This window comes from Lipophrys pholis (genome assembly GCF_963383615.2).
Source record: "Lipophrys pholis genome assembly, contig: SCAFFOLD_107, whole genome shotgun sequence".
Lineage (NCBI taxonomy): Eukaryota > Metazoa > Chordata > Actinopteri > Blenniiformes > Blenniidae > Lipophrys > Lipophrys pholis.
In genome coordinates this window covers 42,922-57,228 of record NW_028292082.1, presented here as the reverse complement: position 1 = coordinate 57,228, position 14,307 = coordinate 42,922, and positions in this window count along the sequence as shown.

The window sequence follows — 14,307 nt, the reverse complement described above, 5'->3', positions numbered from 1 at the left end:
CTGGTAATCTCTGTAGTGAGGGCAGTGGAGTCCTGCAGTGGAGTCCTGGTAATCTCTGTAGTGAGGGCAGTGGAGTCCTGCAGTGGAGTCCTGGTAATCTCTGTACTGAGGGCAGTGGAGTCCTGGTGATCTCTGTAGAGAGGGCAGTGGAGTCCTGCAGTGGAGTCCTGGTGATCTCTGTAGAGAGGGCAGTGGAGTCTTGGTGACCTCTGTAGAGAGGGCAGTGGAGTCCTGCAGTGGAGTCCTGCTGATCTCTGTAGAGAGGGCAGTGGAGTCTTGGTGACCTCTGTACTGAGGGCAGTGGAGTCCTGGTGATCTCTGTAGTGAGGGCAGTGGAGTCCTGCAGTGGAGTCCTGCAGTGGAGTCCTGCTGATCTCTTCAGAGAGGGCAGTGGAGTCCTCCTGACCTCTGTAGAGAGGGCAGTGGAGTCCTGCAGTGGAGTCCTGCTGACCTCTGCAGTGGTCTTCACCACTCTCTGCAGGTGTTGGTGGTCCATGACAGTGGTGCTGCCGTGCACACGGTGATGCAGCTGTAGAACATGTCCAGGAACAGGAAGGAGATCTCTGACGACCTGAATCACAGGATGTGCTTCCTCACCTCATTTAAATCCCTTCTGTCTCCGAGAGGACACGTCTCCGGAAGCCCCACAGTGGACAGCTCAGTGGAGAGCTCAGTGGACAGCTCAGTGGAGAGCTCAGTGGAGAGCTCAGCTCCATTAGTCAGAACTGCTCTGCCACATCTGGCTTGTTCACTCTTTTGTAACGGCTTCATAAAGATTTCAGAAAATTCTCTCAAACTCACCAATTCCTAGTAATTTTATCTAAAGAGCAGAGACATTTTCAAACGGACAGGAGTTTCCTCTGTCCACAGTGTCTTATAATTGCTCATGTGGAATTAATTGTTGGCTTTTTCTATAAAAGTGCCCTGAAATGATTGTGTTGTATTTGCTGCGATAAAAACAAAGTTTCATTGAATTGAATTTCACAGCAATAAACTCCAAAAAAAGAACCACAACAACTTTAGTCAACTTTTTCTGGGAAAGTTCCTACATTCAAGTCAACAGTTAGAAAAAGGCCCTGAAATCCTGGGACGAAGGGTCCCCTCCATACCCCCACGGGTTTTAGTGTCTCCTTGGTGGGTTAACGTCTCTGTGATAGTTTGTTGTCTCTGTGGTAGTTTAAAATCTCTCCGGTAGTTAAAAGTCTCTGTGGTAGTTTGTTGTCTCCGTGGTAGGTTAGCGTCTCTGTGGTAGTTTGTTGTCTCTGTGGTAGTTTGTTATCTCCATGGTGGTTTTATTGTCTCCGTGGTAGTTCTATTGTCTCTGTGGTAGTTTGTTGTCTCTGTGGTAGTTTAAAATCTCTTCGGTAGTTAAAAGTCTCTGTGGTAGTTTGTTGTCTCCATGGTGGTTTTTTTGTCTCCGTGGTAGTTCTATTGTCTCTGTGGTAGTTTGTTGTCTCTGTGGTAGTTTGTTGTCTCTGTGGTAGTTGTATTGTCTCTGTGGTAGTTTGTTGTCTCTGTGGTAGTTGTATTGTCTCTGTGGTAGTTTGTTGCCTCTGTGGTAGTTTGTAGTTGTTCTTGCGTAACATCCTGAAGCACTCGGTCTGCAGCAGCTCGAATGTAAAGCAGCTTGAAATTGAACTGCAGTGACACCAGCTGCCACTAGATGGAGCTGCAGGACTGTGGTCAGTGTCGGTGGTGGACGAGCTGCTTGTTTGTTCAGGACGGTGGAGAGAGAGAGAAGTAGCAGGAAGCTGCAGCAGAGCAGGAAGAAGGTGTTGAAGCTCCCATCAGCCCCCCCACCCAGAGAACATCCTCCACCCAGAGACCCCAAACCAACCCCACCCACCACCACCATCACACACATACACCCGCTGTTCAAAGCGAAGCTACGATCCAAGGAGATTTTCAAGTGTCCCGATCGATGGGCTCTGTGAGGGGGGGGCCTCACGGTAAACAGGATGGAGTGATGAGAGGTGGAGGAAAGGATGGAGAAGAGAATGAGGAGAGATGGAAGGGATGAGGAGAGGGGGATGAGGAGAGGAAAATCAGGAAAGGAAGAGATGATGAGAGGAGGAGAGGAGGAGATGATGAGTAGGGGAGGAGAAGGAGAGGCTGAGGAGAGGATGAGAAGAGGTAGATGAGAGGATGGAGGAGAGGGAGAGGATGAGGAGGAGATGATGAGTAGGGGAGGAGAGGAGGAGGAGAAGGAGAGGGTGAGGAGAGGATGGAGGATGAGGGAGAGGACGAGGAGAGAAGGAGGAGATGGAGGGTATGAGGAGGATGAGGAGAGATGGAAGGGATGAGGAGAGGAGGAGAGGAGGATGGGTGGAGGAGAGATGGAGGGGATGAGGAGAGGAGGAGGAGAGGAGGACGAGGACAGGAGAGGAGGATGAGGAAAGGAAGAGATGATGAGGAGAGGAGGAGGAGAGGTAGATGAGAGGGAGAGGAGGATAGGAGGATAGGAGGCGAGGAGGAGATGAGGAGGAGAGGATAAGAAGAGGAGGAGGAGGAGAGGAGGAGAAGGAAACAGGCACTGAACACTCACGAGTCGTTTCTCCTCCAAACAAACTTCAAACTTTCTTCTCAGCCTCATTTCAATTCTCAATAAAACCTCAAACCAGGAAGTTGTTGCTGCTTCCTGCTGATCGTCATGACGACGCTGTGGTTCCATTTCAGCTCCTTCACTTACTGACAGTCACACAACGTCTAGTTTCCTGTACCTTTCCAGGTGAGTCTCCTCTCCGTACCTGTCCAGGTGAGTCTCCTCTCCGTACCTGTCCATGTGAGTCTCCTCTCCGTACCTGTCCATGTGAGTCTCCTCTCTGTACCTGTCCAGGTGAGTCTCCTCTCCGTACCTGTCCATGTGAGTCTCCTCTCCGTACCTGTCCATGTGAGTCTCCTCTCTGTACCTGTCCAGGTGAGTCTCCTCTCCGTACCTGTCCAGGTGAGTCTCCTCTCTGTACCTGTCCATGTGAGTCTCCTCTCCGTACCTGTCCATGTGAGATGTCTCCATACCTGTCCATGTGAGTCTCCTCTCCATACCTGTCCATGTGAGATGTCTCCATACCTGTCCATGTGAGTCTCCTCTCTGTACCTGTCCATGTGAGTCTCCTCTCCGTACCTGTCCATGTGAGTCTCCTCTCTGTACCTGTCCAGGTGAGTCTCCTCTCTGTACCTGTCCATGTGAGTCTCCTCTCCGTACCTGTCCATGTGAGTCTCCTCTCCGTACCTGTCCATGTGAGTCTCCTCTCCGTACCTGTCCAGGTGAGTCTCCTCTCCATACCTGTCCAGGTGAGTCTCCTCTCTGTACCTGTCCAGGTGAGATGAGTCTCTGTACCTTTCCAGGTGAGTCTCCTCTCCGTACCTGTCCATGTGAGATGTCTCCGTACCTGTCCAGGTGAGTCTCCTCTCCATACCTGTCCATGTGAGATGTCTCCATACCTGTCCATGTGAGTCTCCTCTCTGTACCTGTCCATGTGAGTCTCCTCTCCATACCTGTCCATGTGAGATGTCTCCATACCTGTCCATGTGAGTCTCCTCTCCGTACCTGTCCAGGTGAGTCTCCTCTCCATACCTGTCCATGTGAGTCTCCTCTCCGTACCTGTCCATGTGAGTCTCCTCTCCGTACCTGTCCATGTGAGTCTCCTCTCCGTACCTGTCCAGGTGAGTCTCCTCTCCATACCTGTCCAGGTGAGTCTCCTCTCTGTACCTGTCCAGGTGAGATGAGTCTCTGTACCTTTCCAGGTGAGTCTCCTCTCCGTACCTGTCCATGTGAGATGTCTCCGTACCTGTCCAGGTGAGTCTCCTCTCCATACCTGTCCATGTGAGATGTCTCCATACCTGTCCATGTGAGTCTCCTCTCTGTACCTGTCCATGTGAGTCTCCTCTCCATACCTGTCCATGTGAGATGTCTCCATACCTGTCCATGTGAGTCTCCTCTCCGTACCTGTCCAGGTGAGTCTCCTCTCCATACCTGTCCATGTGAGTCTCCTCTCCATACCTGTCCATGTGAGATGTCTCCATACCTGTCCAGGTGAGTCTCCTCTCCGTACCTGTCCAGGTGAGTCTCCTCTCCATACCTGTCCAGGTGAGTCTCCTCTCCATACCTGTCCAGGTGAGATGAGTCTTTGTACCTTTCCAGGTGAGTCTCCTCTCCGTAACTGTCCAGGTGAGTCTCCTCTCCATACCTGTCCAGGTGAGATGAGTCTCTGTAGCTTTCCAGGTGAGTCTCCTCTCCGTAACTGTCCAGGTGAGTCTCTTCTCCATACCTGTCCAGGTGAGTCTCCTCTCCGTACCTGTCCAGGTGAGTCTCCTCTCCATACCTGTCCAGGTGAGATGAGTCTTTGTACCTTTCCAGGTGAGTCTCCTCTCCGTAACTGTCCAGGTGAGTCTCCTCTCCATACCTGTCCAGGTGAGATGAGTCTCTGTACCTTTCCAGGTGAGTCTCCTCTCCGTAACTGTCCAGGTGAGTCTCTTCTCCATACCTGTCCAGGTGAGTCTCCTCTCCGTACCTGTCCAGGTGAGTCTCTTCTCCATACCTGTCCAGGTGAGTCTCCTCTCCATACCTGTCCAGGTGAGTCTCCTCTCCGTACCTGTCCAGGTGAGATGAGTCTCTGTACCTTTCCAGGTGAGTCTCCTCTCCGTACCTGTCCAGGTGAGACTCTCCTCTCCGTACCTGTCCATGTGAGTCTCTTCTCCATACCTGTCCATGTGAGATGTCTCGTACCTGTCCAGGTGAGTCTCCTCTCCATACCTGTCCAGGTGAGATGAGTCTCTGTACCTTTCCAGGTGAGTCTCCTCTCCATACCTGTCCAGGTGAGTCTCCTCTCCGTACCTGTCCAGGTGAGTCTCTCCTCTCCGTACCTGTCCATGTGAGTCTCCTCTCCATACCTGTCCATGTGAGATGTCTCCATACCTGTCCAGGTGAGTCTCCTCTCTGTACCTGTCCATGTGAGTCTCCTCTCCGTACCTGTCCAGGTGAGTCTCCTCTCCATACCTGTCCATGTGAGATGTCTCCATACCTGTCCAGGTGAGTCTCCTCTCCGTACCTGCCCATGTGAGTCTCCTCTCCATACCTGTCCATGTGAGATGTCTCCATACCTGTCCAGGTGAGTCTCCTCTCCGTACCTGTCCAGGTGAGTCTCCTCTCCATACCTGTCCAGGTGAGTCTCCTCTCCATACCTGTCCAGGTGAGATGAGTCTCTGTACCTTCCCAGGTGAGTCTCCTCTCCGTACCTGTCCAGGTGAGTCTCCTCTCCATACCTGTCCATGTGAGATGTCTCCATACCTGTCCATGTGAGTCTCTTCTCCATACCTGTCCATGTGAGATGTCTCGTACCTGTCCAGGTGAGTCTCCTCTCCGTACCTGTCCAGGTGAGTCTCCTCTCCATACCTGTCCATGTGAGATGTCTCCATACCTGTCCAGGTGAGTCTCCTCTCCGTACCTGTCCAGGTGAGTCTCCTCTCCATACCTGTCCAGGTGAGATGAGTCTCTGTACCTGTCCAGGTGAGATGAGTCTCCAGGAGTAGTTGGTGTCATGGCTGCTTGACGACCCGCTGGAGGAGTCATTTTCCACCCTCTGACCTCCAGTGATGATCTGCTTGATGAGAACCTGAAATAAATCAAATGATCTCACCTCCATATTTCGGCCGGTGTCCTCGTCCGGCTCGGCGCTCCGTCGCTCATTCAGACAACAAATGCTGCTCAGACATTTGACACCGGGTCTCACAAATAACGCACACGAATCGTTTATAGGCAAGACAACCAGAATGCACAACCATCACCGGACAATAACTGGACAATAACAGAACCACTCAGACAAGGAACAATACCAGGGAACCAAGACGACACAGAAACTGAGTTAGCGCTTCCTGTGACCGTCCAGCTGGGAGTGCTACGATGTCACACATGTCAGCGGTGACAAGTCTCAGGCTTTCCCCATCCTGGCCGCCGCCCAAACCACCGCTCCAGCGCTGTGGTCAGTGCACCCAGGTCCAGATCTTCCTCCTGCGCTGGGCCTTCCAGGGCGAGGGCGAGCTGCGTGGCGGTGTCCTGGTCTCTCCAGCCGCTGTGCGCCGCCGCGATGCGTACCTGCCTGAGGTACGGCTCAATCGGGTTCGTGCCGTCACACTTCGTCAGCTTCACCGCCGCTCTTGGCGCAGCAGCCTGGGGCGGGAACGCGGCGGGCACTTCGCTTCACTTCACCAATGTAGCACCGCAGAGCGCATAACATGTAACCAAGACAACACATAAACAACGTTGGCGGAGCATTTCCCATGATCCTTTGCGCCGCCTCCCCTCACTCCACAGCGGTCGCTACAATACTCTTCCATATCACTAGATGGCAGCAGGTAGCAAATTGCATTGTACATTGAGACAAGAGAATTAGTGATGCATGAATGCGACAGGTGGCGGTGACAGCATTGTGGCTAGCTAGACTGCGGTGACAGTGATGGACACGTCTCTGAAGAGGACAAACGCTAACTGGGCCCTGGACAGAACTCTGTCCCCGATGAAAGCCTGAGTATGAGTAAGAAAGCAAAGACCGTGAGCTGAGGCACGACAGCCAGAGTGACCTTTCCTTTGGCTTTACGTTCACCGGCGATGCAGCGACACCGATTCCGTTGTGCTAGGTGTGCGGCGACAAGCTAGCCAACAGGGCTATGGTACCTAGCAAGCTCAAACGCCGTCTCCAAACCAAACACCTTCGCTTCAAAACAAGAATGTGGACTATTTTGTCCGCCTGTGAGACATCTCGCATGGACACACAGAGAAACAGGCAACATTTCTGAGCAAAGCCACAAAGGTGGAGGAGAGAGCCCTTAACGCTAGCTAGCACAGAGCTAGCACGTAGAGCAGAAGGTCCCGCACTGTGGCAGAGACGCTAATATTACCCGCCTGCAGAGCCATTGTCATTGAGACGCTCGGACCTGAAGCGGTCAAAGAAACAGCCAAAGTCCGTCTCTCAGGTATTGAGGACATGTCTGCAGACATCAAAGTGTCCGTTTGGAAAAGATCCGCGTCAGCGAGAAATCTGTGCTGCAACTTGAGGAGTGTCCTGGAGTTAGTGGACATGCTCTGGCCAATGGGGGTTTTGTGGACGCAATCAGAGAAAATGTCCTATTTTGCAAGACATTACCAGAGACAGGAGAGGAACTTGTTCAGGTCTCATCAGAATGTCTTCAACAAGCAGGAGTGTCTGCACTGGTGGAGCAGCGGCCCCCACCATGGTGCTGCACTGGTGGAGCAGCGGCCCCCACCATGGTGCAGCACTGGTGGAGCAGCAGCCCACAACCATGGTGCTGCACTGGTGGAGCAGCGGCCCCCACCATGGTGCTGCACTGGTGGAGCAGCAGCCCCCACCATGGTGCTGCACTGGTGGAGCAGCGGCCCCCACCATGGTGCTGCACTGGTGGAGCAGCGGCCCCCACCATGGTGCTGCACTGGTGGAGCAGCGGCCCCCACCATGGTGCTGCACTGGTGGAGCAGCGGCCCCCACCATGGTGCTGCACTGGTGGAGCAGCGGCCCCCACCATGGTGCTGCACTGGTGGAGCAGCGGCCCTGGTGGAGCAGCGGCCCTGGTGGAGCAGCGGCCCTGGTGGGGTGCACCCACACGACTTCAGCAGCAGGCGGAGCCCCTGTGTTGGATGATGTTGTCCACATGGTAAACCTTCTAAAGACACCACCTGTGAAAAGAGATGGGGGCGGAGCATAAGGCCTTGCGGTTCCATACGGAGGTCCGATGTGTCTGAGCTGCAGGAGGAACTCAAAGTCTTTCTGACAGGTGAGGGACGCCATTACACAAAGCTGCTTGCAAGTGATGAGTTTCATCATCTGAATGAACTGAAGACGAAACGAAAAGCTGCTCACAAGTACGGATCAAATAAAAGTGTCCCGTTGAAAGGTGCTCCTCCTGCAACAAGGTGTGGGACTGGAAGTGTTCCCAGTCACCAAGAAATGGCAGCAGGTTTACACCACTGCACTGCGGGACAACAGGTAAACCTTGATGTCCTCTTATGTCTCTTCAGCCTCCACCGACAGTCTGGACTGGGTTGGGGACAGACAGCTCCAGACAGCTCAGCAGGTTCTGGAAAGGAGCAGGAGGAACCCTGACCCTGAACTCAGACCAGAGCCTGCTTTAAAGCTCTGCTGATCTTCCTTTGGACAGTTCAGTTCAGTTCAGTTCAGTTTTCTTTGTAAAGCTCTAAATCACACCAACAAACCTTCCAGAACCTCTTACAATGATAGAGAACAACAGAACCCAACTAAACCTTCCAGAACCTCTTACAATGATGGAGAACAACAGAACCCAACTAAACCTTCCAGAACCTCTTACAATGATAGAGAACAACAGAACCCAACTAAACCTTCCAGAACCTCTTACAATGATAGAGAACAACAGAACCCAACTAAACCTTCCAGAACCTCTTACAATGATGGAGAACAACAGAACCCAACTAAACCTTCCAGAACCTCTTACAATGATAGAGAACAACAGAACCCAACTAAACCTTCCAGAACCTCTTACAATGATGGAGAACAACAGAACCCAACTAAACCTTCCAGAACCTCTTACAATGATAGAGAACAACAGAACCCAACTAAACCTTCCAGAACCTCTTACAATGATGGAGAACAACAGAACCCAACTAAACCTTCCAGAACCTCTTACAATGATGGAGAACAACAGAACCCAACTAAACCTTCCAGAACCTCTTACAATGATAGAGAACAACAGAACCCAACTAAACCTTCCAGAACCTCTTACAATGATAGAGAACAACAGAACCCAACTAAACCTTCCAGAACCTCTTACAATGATGGAGAACAACAGAACCCAACTAAACCTTCCAGAACCTCTTACAATGATAGAGAACAACAGAACCCAACTAAACCTTCCAGAACCTCTTACAATGATGGAGAACAACAGAACCCAACTAAACCTTCCAGAACCTCTTACAATGATAGAGAACAACAGAACCCAACTAAACCTTCCAGAACCTCTTACAATGATGGAGAACAACAGAACCCAACTAAACCTTCCAGAACCTCTTACAATGATAGAGAACAACAGAACCCAACTAAACCTTCCAGAACCTCTTACAATGATAGAGAACAACAGAACCCAACTAAACCTTCCAGAGCAGCAGATGGAACAAGCAACAGAGGAAACCAGGAAGAACTCCCTCTCAGGAAGAACAGTTCATAAGAAGTCCCTCTTCAGGAAGAAAGGGGGCGGAGCCTAGACTCTGGAAGGGCGGAGCCTAGACTCTGGAAGGGGGGGGGGGGGGGCATCCACCTTGACCGGTTGGGGGGAGAAGTACATGGGATAGGACAGGGAGAGAGAGGAATAGAAGAGGGAGAGAGAGGAATAGAAGAAGGAGAGAGAGGAATAGAAGAGAGAGAGAGAGAGGAATAGAAGAGGGAGAGAGAGGAATAGAAGAGAGAGAGAGAGAGGAATAGAAGAGGGAGAGAGAGAGGAATAGAAGAAGGAGAGAGAGGAATAGAAGAGGGAGAGAGGAATAGAAGAGAGAGAGAGAGAGGAATAGAAGAGGGAGAGAGAGAGGAATAGAAGAAGGAGAGAGAGAGGAATAGAAGAGAGAGAGAGAGAGGAATAGAAGAGGGAGAGAGAGAGGAATAGAAGAGGGAGAGAGGAATAGAAGAGAGAGAGAGAGAGGAATAGAAGAGGGAGAGAGAGAGGAATAGAAGAGGGAGAGAGAGAGGAATAGAAGAAGGAGAGAGAGGAATAGAAGAGGGAGAGAGAGGAATAGAAGAAGGAGAGAGAGGAATAGAAGAAGGAGAGAGAGAGGAATAGAAGAAGGAGAGAGAGGAATAGAAGAGGGAGAGAGGAATAGAAGAGAGAGAGAGAGAGGAATAGAAGAGGGAGAGAGAGAGGAATAGAAGAAGGAGAGAGAGGAATAGAAGAGGGAGAGAGAGGAATAGAAGAGAGAGAGAGAGAGGAATAGAAGAGAGAGAGAGGAATAGAAGAGGGAGAGAGAGAGGAATAGAAGAGGGAGAGAGAGAGGAATAGAAGAGGGAGAGAGAGGAATAGAAGAGAGAGAGAGAGAGGAATAGAAGAGGGAGAGAGAGAGGAATAGAAGAGGGAGAGAGAGAGGAATAGAAGAAGGAGAGAGAGAGGAATAGAAGAGGGAGAGAGAGGAATAGAAGAGGGAGAGAGAGGGGAATAGAAGAGGGAGAGAGAGAGGAATAGAAGAGGGAGAGAGAGGGGAATAGAAGAGGGAGAGAGAGAGGAATAGAAGAGGGAGAGAGAGGAATAGAAGAGGGAGAGAGAGGGGAATAGAAGAGGGAGAGAGAGAGGAATAGAAGAAGGAGAGAGAGAGGAATAGAAGAGGGAGAGAGAGGGGAATAGAAGAGGGAGAGAGAGAGGAATAGAAGAGGGAGAGAGAGGAATAGAAGAGAGAGAGAGAGAGGAATAGAAGAGAGAGAGAGAGGAATAGAAGAGAGAGAGAGAGGAATAGAAGAGGGAGAGAGAGGGGAATAGAAGAAGGAGAGAGAGAGGAATAGAAGAGAGAGAGAGAGAGGAATAGAAGAGGGAGAGAGAGGGGAATAGAAGAAGGAGAGAGAGAGGAATAGAAGAGAGAGAGAGAGAGGAATAGAAGAGGGAGAGAGAGGGGAATAGAAGAGGGAGAGAGAGAGGAATAGAAGAAGGAGAGAGAGGAATAGAAGAGAGAGAGAGAGAGAGGAATAGAAGAGGGAGAGAGAGGGGAATAGAAGGAGAGAGAGAGGAATAGAAGAGAGAGAGAGAGAGGAATAGAAGAGGGAGAGAGAGAGGAATAGAAGAAGGAGAGAGAGAGGAATAGAAGAGAGAGAGAGAGAGGAATAGAAGAAGGAGAGAGAGAGGAATAGAAGAGAGAGAGAGAGAGGAATAGAAGAGAGAGAGAGAGGAATAGAAGAGAGAGAGAGGAATAGAAGAGAGAGAGAGAGAGGAATAGAAGAGAGAGAGAGAGGAATAGAAGAGAGAGAGAGGAATAGAAGAGAGAGAGAGAGGAATAGAAGAGAGAGAGAGAGAGGGAGAGAGAGAGGAATAGAAGAGAGAGAGAGAGGAATAGAAGAAGGAGAGAGAGGAATAGAAGAGGGAGAGAGAGGGGAATAGAAGAGAGAGAGAGAGAGGAATAGAAGAAGGAGAGAGAGAGGAATAGAAGGAGAAAGAGAGAGGAATAGAAGAGAGAGAGAGAGAGGAATAGAAGAGGGAGAGAGAGAGGGAGAGAGAGGGGAATAGAAGAGAGAGAGAGAGAGGAATAGAAGAGGGAGAGAGAGAGGGAGAGAGAGAGGAATAGAAGAGAGAGAGAGAGGAATAGAAGAAGGAGAGAGAGGAATAGAAGAGGGAGAGAGAGGGGAATAGAAGAGAGAGAGAGAGAGGAATAGAAGAAGGAGAGAGAGAGGAATAGAAGGAGAAAGAGAGAGGAATAGAAGAGAGAGAGAGAGAGGAATAGAAGAGGGAGAGAGAGAGAGGAGAGAGAGGGGAATAGAAGAGAGAGAGAGAGAGAGAGGAATAGAAGAGGGAGAGAGAGGGGAATAGAAGAGGGAGAGAGAGAGGAATAGAAGAAGGAGAGAGAGGAATAGAAGAGAGAGAGAGAGAGGAATAGAAGAGGGAGAGAGAGAGGAATAGAAGAGGGAGAGAGAGGGGAATAGAAGAAGGAGAGAGAGAGGAATAGAAGAGAGAGAGAGAGGAATAGAAGAGGGAGAGAGAGGGGAATAGAAGGAGAGAGAGAGGAATAGAAGAGAGAGAGAGAGAGGAATAGAAGAAGGAGGGAGAGAGGAATAGAAGAGAGAGAGAGAGAGGAATAGAAGAGAGAGAGAGAGGAATAGAAGAGAGAGAGAGGAATAGAAGAGAGAGAGAGAGAGGAATAGAAGAGAGAGAGAGAGGAATAGAAGAGAGAGAGAGGAATAGAAGAGAGAGAGAGAGGAATAGAAGAAGGAGAGAGGAATAGAAGAAGGAGAGAGGAATAGAAGAGAGAGAGAGAGAGGAATAGAAGAGAGAGAGAGAGAGGAATAGAAGAAGGAGAGAGGAATAGAAGAAGGAGATTCTCAACTGAAGGATAGAAAAGGATAGAAAGAGAGAGATTCTCCACCAACACAGGGTCTTGAATCAGAGAGGCGGTTCTCCTCCGTCCCTGTGACCACATCCTTGTTTACACATCAACATCCATTGTTCTTGAGTAGCAGTGAAACCAACAAGGTAGAACATGGAGGGGAACTCATGGCAGAATGAAAAGCCACTGAGTGGAACAGTGAAGCTCAGATAGAGGATCAGATGGAGGATCAGATAGAGGATCAGATGGAGGATCAGATAGAGGATCAGATGGAGGATCAGATAGAGGATCAGATAGAGGATCAGATGGAGGATCAGATAGAGGATCAGATGGAGGATCAGATGGAGGATCAGATGGAGGATCAGATAGAGGATCAGATAGAGGATCAGATAGAGGATCAGATGGAGGATCAGATAGAGGATCAGATGGAGGATCAGATAGAGGATCAGATAGAGGATCAGATGGAGGATCAGATAGAGGATCAGATAGAGGATCAGATGGAGGATCAGATGGAGGATCAGATGGAGGATCAGATAGAGGATCAGATGGAGGATCAGATAGAGGATCAGATGGAGGATCAGATGGAGGATCAGATGGAGGATCAGATAGAAGATCAGATGGAGGATCAGATAGAGGATCAGATGGAAGATCAGATGGAGGATCAGATAGAAGATCAGATGGAGGATCAGATAGAGGATCAGATGGAGGATCGGATGGAGGATGAGATAGAGGATCAGATAGAGGATCAGATAGAAGATCAGATGGAGGATCAGATAGAGGATCAGATGGAGGATCAGATGGAGGATCAGATAGAGGATCAGATGGAGGATCAGATAGAGGATCAGATGGAGGATCAGATAGAGGATCAGATGGAGGATCAGATGGAGGATCAGATAGAGGATCAGATAGAGGATCAGATGGAGGATCAGATGGAGGATCAGATGGAGGATCAGATGGAGGATCAGATAGAGGATCAGATGGAGGATCAGATGGAGGATCAGATGGAGGATCAGATAGAGGATCAGATGGAGGATCAGATGGAGGATCAGATGGAGGATCAGATAGAGGATCAGATGGAGGATCAGATGGAGGATCAGATGGAGGATCAGATGGAGGATCAGATGGAGGATCAGATGGAGGATCAGATGGAGGATCAGATAGAGGATCAGATGGAGGATCAGATGGAGGATCAGATGGAGGATCAGATAGAGGATCAGATGGAAGAAGTTAAGTTCAAGAATCCAACAAAAGCTATTTTGACTTTGCTCCCATTTCCCAGGACATACAGTCCCTGTGTGAGGAGAGCATCTCAAGATCTCAACCCTGGTTCCTCCTGCCAGGATCTCAACCCTGGTTCCTCCTGCCAGGATCTCAACCCTGGTTCCTCCTGCCAGGATCTCAACCCTGGTTCCTCCTGCCAAGATATCAACCCTGGTTCCTCCTGCCAGGATATCAACCCTGGTTCCTCCTGCCAGGATCTCAACCCTGGTTCCTCCTGCCAAGATATCAACCCTGGTTCCTCCTGCCAGGATCTCAACCCTGGTTCCTCCTGCCAAGATATCAACCCTGGTTCCTCCTGCCAGGATCTCAACCCTGGTTCCTCCAAACAGGCACAGCTTCACACTGACACTATGTACATGTAACTCTTCAGAGTGGAACAGTGAACTCCATCCATCCATCCATCCATCCATCCATCTCCTCCCTCTTCTCCATTCCCGGGTGGTGGTGGTGTCAGTCTGAGCACCGTCACCCAGATCACATTGACCCATTAAGAACCTTCCTGCAGGTGGAGAGCCCACAGGAAGGTGGAGAGCCCTCAGGAAGGTGGAGAGCCCTCAGGAAGGTGGAGAGCCCACAGGAAGGTGGAGAGCCCACAGGAAGGTGGAGAGCCCACAGGAAGGTGGAGAGCCCTCAGGAAGGTGGAGAGCCCACAGGAAGGTGGAGAGCCCTCAGGAAGGTGGCGAGCCCACAGGAAGGTGGAGAGCCCTCAGGAAGGTGGCGAGCCCACAGGAAGGTGGAGAGCCCTCAGGAAGGTGGAGAGCCCACAGGAAGGTGGAGAGCCCACAGGAAGGTGGAGAGCCCTCAGGAAGGTGGAGAGCCCACAGGAAGGTGGAGAGCCCACAGGAAGGTGGAGAGCCCACAGGAAGGTGGAGAGCCCACAGGAAGGTGGCGCCCGGTGTGGGACATGAACCCTCTACCTTGAGACTGAGAGTCTGACGCTCTACCTACTGAGCTGGACCGGGGACATGGAC